This window comes from Onychomys torridus, chromosome 16 (genome assembly GCF_903995425.1).
Source record: "Onychomys torridus chromosome 16, mOncTor1.1, whole genome shotgun sequence".
NCBI lineage: Eukaryota > Metazoa > Chordata > Mammalia > Rodentia > Cricetidae > Onychomys > Onychomys torridus.
In genome coordinates this window covers 29,741,051-29,755,950 of record NC_050458.1, presented here as the reverse complement: position 1 = coordinate 29,755,950, position 14,900 = coordinate 29,741,051, and positions in this window count along the sequence as shown.

Here is a 14,900-nt window from a genome sequence, read left to right as displayed (position 1 = left end):
CTAGGCAGGAGGTACAGAGAGAGAAAAGAAGAGAAGGAATCTAAGCCCATGAGAGAGAGACATGAGGAGACACAGAGAAAGCTGGATGGGCAGCACACAATAGAATGTAGATTAATAGAAATGGGTTAACTTAAGTCATAAGAGCTGGTTAAAAACAAGCCTAAGCTAAGGCCAAGCTTTCACAATTAGTAAGTCTCTGTGTGTTATATGTGAGCTAGGGGCCTAAAGGAAAATCTGACTACAATAAAAGTTAAAGTCTTCTTAGGGACAAACCCCTGATAGGTCATCCAACCCCAAGTGGTCAGCCCTAAGCATATGCACATACAAGCAACACAAAATGGTCTCAGCAAACTGTATTCATGTATAAATATGTGTGTATGTATACAACAATAATTAAAGATGAGTTCATTAATTTTTTAGGGAGTGCTAACAATTCTCACCAAATTCCCAGGGACCCCTTTTCCTAGTTGGGCAAGGATAGCTGCTTGGCTATAAAATTGGAGAGGAGTCTATGTGAGAACTGAGGGATCAGTTCTCACATTTCCAACCACTAATGTTATTTCTGGTCTTGCTACTCCACGGTGAGGAAGCAGCCCAGTCCTACCCCAGTCCCTGACCCTCCATGCCACTTGTGTACCCTCTGACTTTGGAATGTTGATGCCTCTTGTCTTCTGTTCTATTTCCCTTTCTTTTGGGTGTTTACTTATTTGTACTGGGATTCATCAACACGACAGTGAGTTCTATGAAAGTGGGAAGTAAAGTCCTCTTTCTTCTTATGAGCATGAGGTGGATTTCAGATACAGTTAAACAGAGGCAGGTGTGAATTTCACTGAGTTCTGTTAATCCTGCAATATTGCATTTACTACTGGATATCTGTTTTCTTTCTTAGATTTAGGTTATTTTAGAAAGTAGATGATAAGGGTAGAGTATTTATGCAGACTTTTCATAGTCTTCACAATTTTGGTGGCCCAGTTCTTCAGTGTGTGTGTGTGTGTGTGTGTGTGTGTATTTGGGACAGGATGTCACTGTGCAACCCTGGCTGATCTGGACCTCACCATGTAGACCATACTGGCCTTAAGCTCACGGAATTCTTCCTGCCTCTACCTTTGCCTCCAAGTGCTGGGACTAAAGGTGTGTGCCACTACACCTAGCAAATTCTCCAGTATTATGAAGTCTAATGACTATCTATACCTGAATATTTGTTAATTTTTGAATTATTTTCTTAAGGCATGTTTGTCAATGAGGAATTCAAAGTCAAGAATATCAGTGTTTTAGATGATTTTGGTATATGATACTACTAACAGAAATATTGTGTTGGTTTATGTTTCTATCAATGTATCATTTCATCACTGGTGGTACTGAAAAGTATTTATATTAAAAAAACTTTCCTTAATCAAAATGAAACCAGAATCTTAGAATTATTTTCTATGTGAACCCAGATGAGACTACTAGCAATAGTGGAGAAGGTGCCTGAACTGGCCTACCCTGGTAATCACATTGGTGAATACCCTAACTGTCATCATAGAGCCTTCATGTGGTAACTGGTGGAAGTAGATGCAGAGATCCACAGTCAAGCACCAGGCCAAGCTCCAGGAGTCCAGTCAAAGAGAGGGAAGTGGGATTATATGAGCAAGGGGTGTCAATATCACAAAGGGGAAACATACAGAGATAACTGAACCAAGCTTGTGCGAACTTACAAACTTTAGACCAACAGCTGTGGAAACTGCACGGGACCAGACTAGGCCCTCTGTATATGGCAGACAGTTGTGTAGCTTGTTCTGTTTGAGGGGCCCCTGGCAGTGGGATCAAAATCTATCCCTGGTGCATGAGCTGGCTTTCTGGAGCCCATTACCTATGGTGGAATGCCTTGCTTAGCCTTGGTGCAGTGGGGAGGGCTTAGTTCTGCCTCTACTGAATGTAGCAGGCTTTTCTGTCTCCCCATTAGAGTCCTTACTTTTTTGGAGGAGGAGATGTGGGGTGGGCCCGGGATTGGGGGAGGCTGGGGGGAAGCGGGAGGAGGGATGAGAGGGGGACCTGTGGTTGGTATATAAAATGAATAAAAAATTCCTTATAAATAAAAATAAAAAATTGTTTTCTCTGATTTCTAGTGAGCTTCAAGATTTTAAAATGTAAACTTGGATCTTTTTCTCTAGGGAATTAATAATTTGGTCCTTAACTCACTTGTGAAGTTAAGTTCTGTACTTGATCTTAGGAATGACCCTTTCTTGTGTGGAGTTGCTTTGTGTCAGACATTTGGTCATAGCAATGAGTGAGGTAACAGTGCCTGTGCATCCAGACTCTTCCCATCTTGCAGCCACGTGTTGTACCCAATGCATGCATCAGAAGAAGCATGAATAGTTCCAACCTCATTTCCTGAAAATCAAGATCCAGACTTGTTCAGCTGGTTTTCTTTGCAAAGAGAGAGAGGTACACTGTTTCCTAAGAATCCTCCCTTCTCTAAGCCAAGAGAGTCTTCCAGGTATACCTGCAAGTGTTCTCTGGTGCTGATCCGTGGTCTTTTGGATGGTGGATTTGAACAGTAGTTCTGTGCTCAGAGCTTAGTTCCTAGAGGAAAGAGGTCGTGCCTGTGCTTAGATGTTCAGAATATTACACAGAAAACTGACTCTGACCTGTTAAAACAAAGGAAACACAGGAAGAGAATCACATTGGTTTGGTCCTGGAGTTTGTACAAACTGTACTTAAATCAGAAGTCCAAGGACTGTGAGGAGCTGCATTCAACTGCACTTTCTCTAGAGGAGGAAAACCACTTCAACCTGGTAAGTGCTTAAGGGGATGAAGGAGTGAGTAAGGAGAGAAGGCTGTGTGGTCAGAGACTATCTTTCAGGCTGGTTGTGAAGTGAGTTGACCAGTTTATTCCTATGTAATGTAACCCATGGGGAAGGAAGCATTCCTTCCTTAAGTTCTCCCTAGGAGAGTTAGCAGGGAGCTCATGAGAGCATGTAGGGTAAAGGCTGGGTATCTGAACCATCTATGTTCAGGTTTGGTGTTGGGGATTTAGGGATTTAGCTCAGTGGTAGAACTCTTGCCTAGCAAGTACAAGGCCTTAGGTTTGGTCCTCAGTCCAAAAAAGAAAAAAAGAAAAAAAAAAAAAAAGGTTTGGTGTTGGAGGCATAATTAAAAATGGTCACATGAGGACTTGTGCATGATCAATGACAATTCTGTTTTATTATAGTCATATCCAAAACTCAGCTCCTTGTCATTGGGAATCTTGTTTATTGCTGTAAAGAAAGTAATATAAGCAGATTACACTTATTTCATCTTGTCTACAAAGTGCTGTAACTCCTGTTGATCTATGTAAGTTCACCAGTATCTACAGCCAAGATTTTGATTTCCACCCACACCTCTATGTCTTAAATGTTTTAGCTCCATGACAGTTCCTACTGTCCAGTGCTTGGTTTCTATTTTAATCTTTCCATGGCTCTCAAAATCAAAAACCAATGAATTCATTTTCTTTCTCCACTTCGGCACTCAGGGAAACGGCCCCACATCTATCATGTTTCTCAATCTACAAACCTCTGAAGTCCTCTGTCTTTCTTATGACCCACAAAAACTGAACCATTAATATTTTTGATTCTGTAGCAATCTTGAGTCATCATCCTAGTGTAAGCTTCAATGAAGTCTATCTCTTATTTGAACATTGCTATGAATAGCTTCTGATGTAAGTCACACTATTCGCTGTTGGGATTTTTGTTGTTGTTGTTGTTTTGTGTTTTGTGTTTTTGTTTTTTGAGACAGTTTCTCTGTGTAGCTTTGGAGCCTTTCCTGGAACTCGATCTGTAGACTAGGCTGGCCTTGAACTCACAGAGATCCGCCTGCCTCTGTCTCCCAAGTGCTAGGATTAAAGGCATGCACCACTACTTCTGGCTTAACTGTTGAGATTTTTTTTATATAAGATCTTTATTGACAGATAATTCACATAGCATACAACTTTCCTGTTTGCACAATTGGATAGACTTTAGTCCAGCATCCTCATAGGCCCATGACACCATTACCACTTTCTGTTTTAGAACATCGCTGTCTTCAATTTCTTTCTTTCCTTTTTTTTTTTTTTTGAATACCGAATGCCATTTATTGAAGGAGGAAGAAGGTCTTAAATACAGGCTTACAGCACAATGGAGGGGGCAGTTCACTTCCATTGTTTTACAATCTTGCACCTAAGCTGTTAATGCTCAATATGCAGGATACACAGACAAGGAGCTTCCCTTAAGCATTCAGGAGGGTGGAATCTCACAGGGGAGGATATCAAGGTCAAGGTCAGCAAGCAAGGCAACAGTTGCCCAAAATGGGGGCCAAGGCCCTACAAGTCCCCCCCCCCCTTTACTCAAAAATGAGCTTCTGACTTAGGTTGCATGGGACATCAGCAGGCCACCTTACCCATCATGGAGACACTTGTCCAGGCCCCCTGTGTTAGGATGGTGAGGGCCCCCCCAGGCATTACCCATCTCTGAATACTTATTATCATACAGGCTCAATGTGAGATCTTCAGAGTTAACTGTTGCCAAAGATCTCTAAGTGGTGCTGGGCTTGCAATATGTGTGTTCAACATTGAAAAGCCAACAGAAGTCTTAACCCATCCATAGCTGGTAGGCTAAGGGGGACTGAGACATTCCCTTCCTTAATGAGCCTTATTGCAAATGGAGTCCTTGTAAGATGGTATCCCAAAAGCAAATGGAACTTGAGTTTGTAAATTTATAAATTTCAAAGCCAATCAAAATGTATATAACTATAGATTTAAATTTGTCATGCCCAATAGAATGAAAGATTGACTAACTGTGGTAGCTACTTTTGCTGCCAGGGTCTCCACTGTGCTGGCTGTAGTAACCAATTATGAAATGCCAATCCCAGAAACAGTAGTAGTGGTGGTCATCACTGTTATAACAGCAACAATGGCAGTAGTGATGTCAAATTCTCTTCTGGAGTGTGTGGGCATCCACTGGCATGGACACAACTCCAGGAACATGAACTGCTGAGGCCCATTTTTCTTGATCCCAGCACGACTTAAGCTGGCAGCTCTGCAGAAGAACAACTAAGAACCATAAAGAAAAAACAGGCAGTTCACAAGGAGCAGAACTAATGGTCTCATAATGGCTGCATTCAGGCTTACAAATTTTAAGGTATCTTCAAGGGGGGCTAAATGAATTTCAGGAGGCCAAAAAATGTTGCACAGAGCCACTTGTGAGAAGTAGGTACTACTCCAGCTTGAATAGGATTGTGAAAATGAAAATACTTAGCTGGCATGCTACTGTAAATAAATGAAGGTCAGTGATCTTCAGTGTTATCCTTAATCTCCAAGGTGTCTGGGTGACACGTTCTCAAACATACTTGAAAAAAATGTTGAGATTTTTATACTGAGGAATTTTTCAATGTCAGAAATCTACTTATGTCATTCTTTGCCTTAATTACATTTTGTTTTGCTCATTGGTAGTATGGTTGGCCTTACAGATTTGGATCCTGCAGCTTTGGAATTAACTGACCATTGATTGATTCTATTCAGAAAAGGGCTTAGGGAGATGGCTCAGCAGGAACAGCACCTGCTCAAGAACCCATGTAAAATCCAGTGGACAAGGTGCCTACTTGAAATCTCAAAATACAGGATGTATAAATAGGGTGTAGATGTAACCGTCTTGTTATATAAGAAACACAGAACCAGTTGCAGAGTTAAAAAACCAAGAGATCAGAGCAGTAGCTGAGAGCCTTACCCTTCACTACTTCTGCTGTCTTTCCTCTCCACAAGAGACCTACTTCTGTGTGTCCTGTCTTTTTTATAGACTTTCTGTTCTCTTTTCTCATTGGTTGTAAACCCAGCCACATGACCTCCTCATCACTGCCTGTTTGCACAGACCTCCAGGTCTTCTATGATTGGTATTAAGATTAAAGTCATGTGTCTGCCATGCTGGCTGTGTCCTTGAACACACAGAAATCTACCTAGCTCTGCCTCCCAAGTGCTGGGATTAAAGACGTGCACCACCACCACCCAGCTTCTGCTCTGGCTTGCTCTGACCTCAAGGCAACTTTATTAACATACAAATAAAATCACATTTCAATATAAATAAAATATCACTATAATAGGGGATCTCTGGGGCAAACTGACTAGCCAGATTAGCTGAGATGGGGAGCTCTGGGGTCAGCAAAAGACTTTGCCTCAATATAGAAGATGGCGAATGATTGACAGAGTCACTCAATGTCAACCACAGGCCTTCCTATGCATACATGAGTATGTGCATCCACACAAATGTGTGCTCATACATATCCAAGTATGCATTCATACATACATGCACATAGGCACATATACATATTTAAAAAGGGAAAATATTTAGAGGCTAGAGAAATGGCTCAGCAGTTAAAAACATTTGGGGTCCTCTTTCAAAGGACCCCAGTTCAGTTCCCAGTACCCACATTCACCTGTAACTTGCGTTTTAGAGGATCTTCCCTCCTCTGGTCTCTATGGGCACCCATATGTGGCACATACACGGACTTGCATTAAATAAAAAATGAAAACTAAATATTTTAGAAAGAAAACATTCAGAAGCTTGCATCTGAATAGAACACATTCAGACTCTGTTTTGCATGTGCCAGTATTCTGCAAAACTATGCATGTAGTTTGTTGTCTGCCATGTTTTGAATGTGAAATGTGTTCTACTCTCAGGTTATGTTGAATGTGTGGGCTCCTGCTACTGTCATTATTCTGTGATTCCTAGGGGAACTCTAAGATGAGGGCCATAGGTAGAGGATCTATGACACTGGGGACATTAACTTGGGACTCCATGTCCCCTCCTTGTATGGCTCTCTGCTTCTTGCTTGTCAAGAAGTCAACCATTATCTCCTCCATGTTCTCCTGTCACCATGATGTTCAGTCAGAATGCACAGGGCTAAAGCAACTGTGGACTGAGCCTTCTGGAACCCTGTGTCAAAATAAATCTCTCCTCCATTATTTATGTCAGGTATTTTTTTCACAGCAGCTTAAAACTGTTACTGATACAATATCATTTCAAGTGTCCTAGAAACAATTTAAATGATGAAGAAAGGGGTGTGGTCATATACAAAGACATTTGAACATCTGCAGATTCTGATTATCATCTTAGAAATACCCAGCTATGTAGAATTATGACTGTATGAGTGGACAATATTTTCTATAATAGTTAATATATTGTGAGAAAATATATAACATGAGGTTATATACAAAAGTGTATTGGTCCAAACTTTGCTAGCTGACCTGCAGTTTCTTCATTTTGTACAAATGAAACATTAAGCTGGTTGACTAGCAATGGTCCTTTCCTGTCTCCTCCAGTAGAGGGCATCCTTGCACTCTGTGGGTCTTGGAGAATTTGAGATAATTCATATAAATAAATCCATGGGTGTTTATACTTGAATGACATATACTTTGGCATCCTTAAGATTTATCAAATTCTTGCATTTGTAAACTTTCTTTCCTTTTAAGGCTGATAATAGTTCACAGTAAGATGCCACATTTCCCTCATCCTGTTGATGGACATTTAGAGTGTTTCTACATTTTGGTCTTTGTGACTAGCGCTGCGATGAGCATGACTGTGCTATTGTGTTGTTTTCAGTTCTATTTTGTTTGTTTGTTTTTTGTTTTTTGATACAGGGTTTCTCTGTGTAGCCCTGGTTGTCCTTGAACTTGTTCTGTAGACCAGGTTGGCCTAGAACTCATAGAGGTCTTCCTGTCTCTGTCTCCCGAGTGCTGGAGTTACATCCTGTTTTCAATTGTATTAAGTTTTTGAGAAATCTCATTTATTTCTTTAGAGGAGATAACATTTAACATTCCCACAGTATACAGGGTTCCTCCATTATTTAAACATTAATACTGACAATTATTGCCTTTGTACTTTTTGGTAATAACATCATGGCAGATATAATATCTCACTGTGATTTGGTTAACATTTTTATGATAAGTGGTGACATTGTGTTTTAATTGTCTTATTGGTTATTTATATGTCTTTTTGGTAGTATTGAGTCTTAAGACCAGGTCCTTGTTCATGCCAGGGAAGGATTCTAATTCACTAGGCAAGGAACTGATTGCAGTTAAAGGACTGATGGTATCCAAGTCACTAGCACACTTATTTCTTTTGGTATTTGTTATCTTTTTTTTTTTTTCCCCCCGAGACAGGGTTTCTCAGTGTAGCTTTGCGCCTTTCCTGGATCTCGCTTGGTAGACCAGGCTGGCCTCGATCTCACAAAGATCCGCCTGCTTCTGCCTCCCAAGTGCTGGGATTAAAGGCGTGTGCCACCACCACCCGGCTTGTTGTTATTTTAAATTAGCATGAAATAGTGGGTTTCATTGTGGTGGCCTCACACAGTATATGTTTTGTTCATGCTCACCCCATTATGTTTTCTAGTTTTCCTGACCCATATCCACAGCCCCTCTCTTCCTGAAAATTGTCCCTTTCTGATTTAATATTTTATACATACATATTTTATGTGTATATATGTGTATATTTATGTATATATACACATGCATGTATGCATATCCATTAATATATATTTTTGTATACTTGTATACATAAAATGTAGTATGTGTGTATGAGAGAAGCATGCAATACCTGTATCTCTCTGTTTAGTCTATTTCATTTGGCATGATGGTCTTGAGTTCCATTCAGTATATGATGTAATTTCACAGTTTCTGGCTAAATAAAACTTAACCATGCATGTACACCACATTTTATTTCTCCATTAATCTTTTAAAAAATTAGTTATTTTTATGTGTATGGATGTTTTGCCTGCATAGATGTATACTATATGTGTGCCTAATGCCTGAGGAGGTTAGAGGAAGGCATAGGATCCCCTAGAACTGGAATTATAGATGATTGTGAGCTGCCACATAAGTGTTAGAAATTGAATCCATGCCCTCTGGAAGAATAGACAATGCTATTAACCTCTGAGCCATCCTTCTAGCCTCTGCCTCCATTCTTCTTTTGACAGGCATCTAGGTTGAGCTTGTATTTTGGCTATTTAGAATAGTTCAAGGATAACTGGATGTGTATATATCTGCTGTGTGCTGATTTGGGGGCTCTCTCACACTTTGGTGGTTTATGGAAAATATGAGGAATCATGGAGAGTCAGTGTGGGAGGCCAGCTCCCACCTTTTAAAGAGTTCCTATTTGGAGGAGAGACTGATAAGAAAATATTAGATAGAATAATAGCAAAGAGGGAAAAGAGAGAAACACTAGATAGCTTTGGGAGGACCTAGGTTAATACCAAATGACCTCTTCTGTCTCTTCAAAAGGGTTTTTTATAACAATGTCAAAGGGTGGGACAAAAGACTTCCCCCTTGCTAGATCAACACATACCATACATCCAAGTGTAGACCCTTCCAAACATCTGGTAAACATACCCATGGTCAAATCTTCCCTTTATGCATCCCTGCTGGGTAAAGCAAGCTCAGATTCTCAGACTTTGAGCAAGTTCTCACTAGGAAACCTCTGTGGGTCTCCACAGCTCCCCCATCTCAATATTTTAAAAGGCTCTCAATTCCCTCAGATAGACTGTGTCAGCCTTAATTCACCATCTTCTTCACTAGTCAGCCTTACCCATCATAAAGATACACTTTCCATCAAGCATACTCTATCTTAGGTTGACAGCTAGCAAGAAGGACTTACCCATCCCTGACTACCAGCCCCTGACAGGGGAATGTACAGAGCTTAACTCAGCTCTGACTCAGGTCCCTACTAAGAGCTTACAAGTAGCTGGAACAACTGCAGCAATCCCTATTACTGACACACCCTCCAGTAAAGGAGTAGAGGATGACCAAGATGGAATGTTTTTTTGAATGTATCTAAGATGTCTATAATAGCCTTAGCTGCACAAAACCATTTTACAAATCAATAAACTCTTGATGCAACCATATAAAATAAAACAATGAATTCCTGATGTAACCACATCAAACCTAAAGACTCCCTTAGCTTCACCAAACCATTGTTCATCAATATCAACAGGTTAACATAATTCTAGTATGGATACTCATATACATATTTACAATTCTTACAAACTTACATCCAAAAGCAAACTCTCTATAGGACTATTTACACTTTACAAATTTTAGCAAACATTCAAAAATGATCTCTTAACAGAAGTATTTACATTTTCTTCCAGCAAGGCAGAGGGAACATGAATTGTGAGTCACCACAGTTAAAATTGTAAGTGAAAGCAAAACTGTTCCGTTTCTGAAGCTTGAAGTTCTGTTTTGATACAAGTTTTAAAGTTCCCCTGAAAATTTGCAATCAAAGCCTGACTTGTCTGTGGCTCTGGAGTCTTTGTATAGAGGTCCCTTTACCAAAACTTGTTGCAGTGCAACAACCTAGTCCAAAACAAGTCTCTCTGTTTTCTGGTAGCCTTCCCTATGAGAGCTGCCCTAGGGTGAAGGTGGAATTACCATATTGAGCTGCTGTAACTCTTAGAAAAGCTTTCTGCTCAGCTAGTAGGAATCAGGAACTGTTTCTTAAAGGAGCCACACATTGGTTTGCCACTAGCAACCAGAAGCAGTGTGGCTCCAGTATTCATTACATTCCAGCTTTTATAGTCTCAGTCCTTGAATACCAAATAGTGACAAAACTTTTGTCCCAAACTCCTTCTCAGCAGTCTGGTTGTCCTCATTAAGTCTTCTGCTTTCCCCTGACTGTCAGGAACACTGGTTCAGAGGCTCTCACTCCAGCTTCTCTGGGGAAACGTTAGCAGCTATGGTGTCATCAGAGCTCACATTCCTCTGTTCCACTCACCACACCAAGTGTTCAGGCAGCCATCAAGCTTCATCAAGCTTCATTTGTGTTGTGAAAAAACACAAACATCCCTTGACCCCATATTAAAACAAGGTCAGGACTCTTCCATAATTCTGAGCAAGGATCTTTCCATTTTACCTGAGCAAAAGTCTCTTGGGTGCCATCATGCCAAAATCTATCCAGGGCAGATTCATCAGGGACATATACATTAAAAAAAATTCAGAAAAAAGCATAATTCAATGCATTATGTGGTGACTGAGGGTACAAGTAACCCCTCTTAATTTTTTGAAGCTGCATCTTGAGACTGCCATTGACTCTCTCAGCTATGCCTTGTACTTGAGGATTATAAGGAATGCCTATTTTATGCTCAATTTGCCATTGGGAACAAAATTGCTGAAATGCTTTACTACTATATCCAGAACCATTATCAGTTTTAATAATTTTTGGTATCACCATATAGGAAAAACATTTCAGGAAATGAGCAATTATGTGCTTTGTAGCTTCTCCAGATTGCACACTAGCCATTAGAAATCCTGAATAATAATTGCCATAAATGATCAGGAAGAAGATCCCAAGTGAGGTACAGGAAAATACCTTAGACACACCCCTAATTCTACTTAGGATAAGGCAATCATCCATGTTAATTGGTCAGCTGTTACATTACCACTGAATAAAAGAAAGGAAGATTGTAATGTGCTCTAATGTGACCCACAAAGCATGATAGCTTTCTTTGGTGAATAGAATCTTGAATTTGTTGAAACAGCATTCTAACTTGACTGTTACTAGTCCCAATGCATGGAACAGCTTCTATAGCTTCAAGAGATCTATAAATATATTGACTATCTATATATAAATTAAATGAACTGTCTACAAGAAACTGAAAAACCATATTCACTGCTCTTAATTCTACTATCTCTGCTGAATTGAGGGCTGTTTGTACTACATAACATTTCCATTGACAACATAAGCAGCCCTCCCATTGGAGGAACCATCAGTAAAAAGTAGCATAGAATCTCTTACAGGATCTTTCATCACAATCTTAGGAAATATAAATGAATGCATTTCAGTGAATTGTAACAATTGATCAGTTGGAAACTGATTATCAATTTGACCTAAAAACTGAGAAAAAGGCAAATGCCCAAGAATCATTATTCTGAACAAGCCAATCAACTTTCTGTTTTGTAAAGAATGTTGATCATACTTGGTTCTTTACCAAAATAACATCTAGATTCAATCCTGCTTTTCTGTACCAAACATGCTACAGCTTCATAATATGGATTTAATGCTTTAACTGGTGAAACAAAAAGATGTAACCATAAAAGAGGACAGTTTTGCCATAATACTTCTGTAGGAGTATGTCTAGTAGGCAAGTTATATGTGTGCCAAGGTAGACAATAATTAATTAAATAGTATTCTCAACTTGCAAAAGAACCTGTCTACCTTTTTCAGTTAACTGTCTGGACCGGATAGAATAACTATCTTATTTTAAAATATAACTTAAAGGTTCCAAATCACCAGTAGATAATTTTAAATAGGGTGCAACCATTAAATGTCCTCTAATAACTTTTGAAAATAATTCAAATTTTTAACCCATCCTTAGTTATTTCAAAATTTTGAGGCTTTAATTCCTTAGGGTTTATATATATATATATATATATATCTTATACTATACATCCTAGATATTGAAAAGGTGGCTGTCTTTGCACTTTCTCTGGAGTGATAATTAACCCTGCATGAGTAAGACAGTGCAGAGGCTGTTCAAAACTGTCAAGCAAAATTTATTCATCTTTATGCACAAGAAAAACATAATCCATATAATGAACAATATAAACTTGTTGAAATTGATCTCTAACCTTTTGGATAGCTTGAGCCACAAACTTCTGATACAATGTTAGGCTATTGACCATTCCCTGGGGCAAAACCTTCCAATGAAATCTTTTCATGGGCTCTTTAAAGTTAACTGAGGGAATGGTAAATGCAAATCTTTGACAATCTTTGGGAGCCCAAGGGAGGGTATAAAAACAACTCTTTAAATCCAAAATAATTTTATAAGTGGTTATTATTATTTTTTTTTGGTATGGCTGAAGGGGTATGTAATCCAGACTTCAAAGATCCCATTGGCTGTATGGTCTTATTAATTTTCCTTAAATCTTATAATAATCTCCATTTCCCTGACTTCTTTTTGATCAGGAAAATAGAAGCTTTCTAAGGAGAATTAGAAGGTTCTTTATAGCCACCATCCAACTGTTCCTGTACTAACTGCTGGATAGCTTATATTTTTAATTCTGTTAGGGGATATTGATCTATCCACACAGGATGGTCAGATTTCCAAGTTATAGGATTTGCATGGAGTACAGGCTACTCAATGACCCTTCCTAAAAATACTCTAACTCCTAGTAAGGAACCTTTTGCTTAGTGACTACTGTATTGGGGCTATATAAATATATTCTCATATTGCTCATACCATCTTGACCCCACAAATTTACAGGGGCAATGTATGGCTGAAAAGTTGCTTCATGACCTTCCTCATCTTTCCAGGAAAGTTCATTGCTACTCTGCTCAGGACACTAAGTTTAACCAATCCCTTGCAGCTGTATAATAGTTTCCATCTTTGGCCACATGGAAGGCCGTTGACTAGCAGTAATTACAGACATATACTCCTCCATGTCTAGAAGACCCAAGAAACTTTTCCATTTATGACCAAAGTAAGTTCTGGATGCTTGTAGCCAATAGGCATCTGATGAACCAAATCCAGCTTCTCCTCTCTTATCCCTTTTAACTGAATTTCTTGTTTGCACACGAGGAAGTAAAATAAACGGTGCAAGTCTCTGGCCTGTCTTTATTACAGAAATTCCCTTAGGTAAGTGAGTCATCACCTTAATTTCACCAACATAATCAGCATCAGTTACTCCAGGAGCAACAAAGACTCCCTGCACAGTGGTACTACTTTTTCCCAGCAACAACCCTACAGTGTCTTCTGGCAAAGGCTCATAAACATCAGTAGGGAAGGCCTGTATCCCCATTTCAGGAGTCAAAACTGTAAAGATGGAAGAGCTGAGATCTAATCCAGCACTATCTGGGGTTGCTCTGTAGAGGTCCTGAATATACTCTTTTGCTAGGAGACCATCTGCAGAATTATCCCAAAACTCTACTCTATCCAGGCCTGGGTCTGGCCCTTCCATCCATTTCCCTGAAAAGGATTCCCATGGGTATCCACCTTTGATAGATATTTACTAGCCCAGTGCTTCCCTCAGGCACCACCCAGGTTTATTATTTGCCCTTAGGCTATTTCTCTTTCAGGACACCTTTTGACCTGGTGTCCCACCTGGCCACACCCACAGCTTCCTGATGGTCCAACAGCTTTAACTTGTGTGGAGCCATAATTTCTTTGTTGGTAAAGAACATAATTTCTCTGTTGGTAAAGAAAAAATACATGTTTTTCCCTGTAATGCCACAGCCATGATTTTCCCCTAATTGTACAAGGGCCTATATATAGTCAAAGATGTTTCCTTCCTTTCTAAAAGCCTCAAAGTGGTCTGAGAAGTGGCATTAGCATTTTCATAAGTGAACTGCTCAACAAGCAAAAGTCCAGCTTCTGAATTCCCAGTTAACCTGCCTGCTATTTGCATTAGCCTAGAGACAAAGTCCTGAAACAATTCATCAGGCCCTTGCCTATCTTTGATAAATACTCTGTCTTCCAGACCACAGAAGCTTATTCCAGGCTTTTGAAGCAGCTGCATTAACCTGAGAATACATTGCCACATCAAAATTTAACTGCTGACCTATGTCTTAATAAAGGCCTTCTCTGGCAAGCATATCAAAAGTAATGGGACTCTGCTGGACCCAATTTATTTCAACTGTGACATGATATTGCTCCAAAAACTTGCTTTTCTATAACAAATAATTTCCTCCTGACAGGCAAGCTCTGTCCATTTGTTTCCAGTCCCTGGGAGGCAAGGCTTCTAGAGCAAGGCTTTCTAGCAAAGTTTGTGTGAACAGGGCTAGTCAGATTATATTGGTTGCTTGCTGCTTTTAATTCCTTAAGTTATTTAAAAGGAATTGGAATATGCACTCACACTATATGACCCTGGGTATCTTGGCTGCTCAGTTATGGCGAACATTTGAAATCCTTGTACCTCCTTCCCT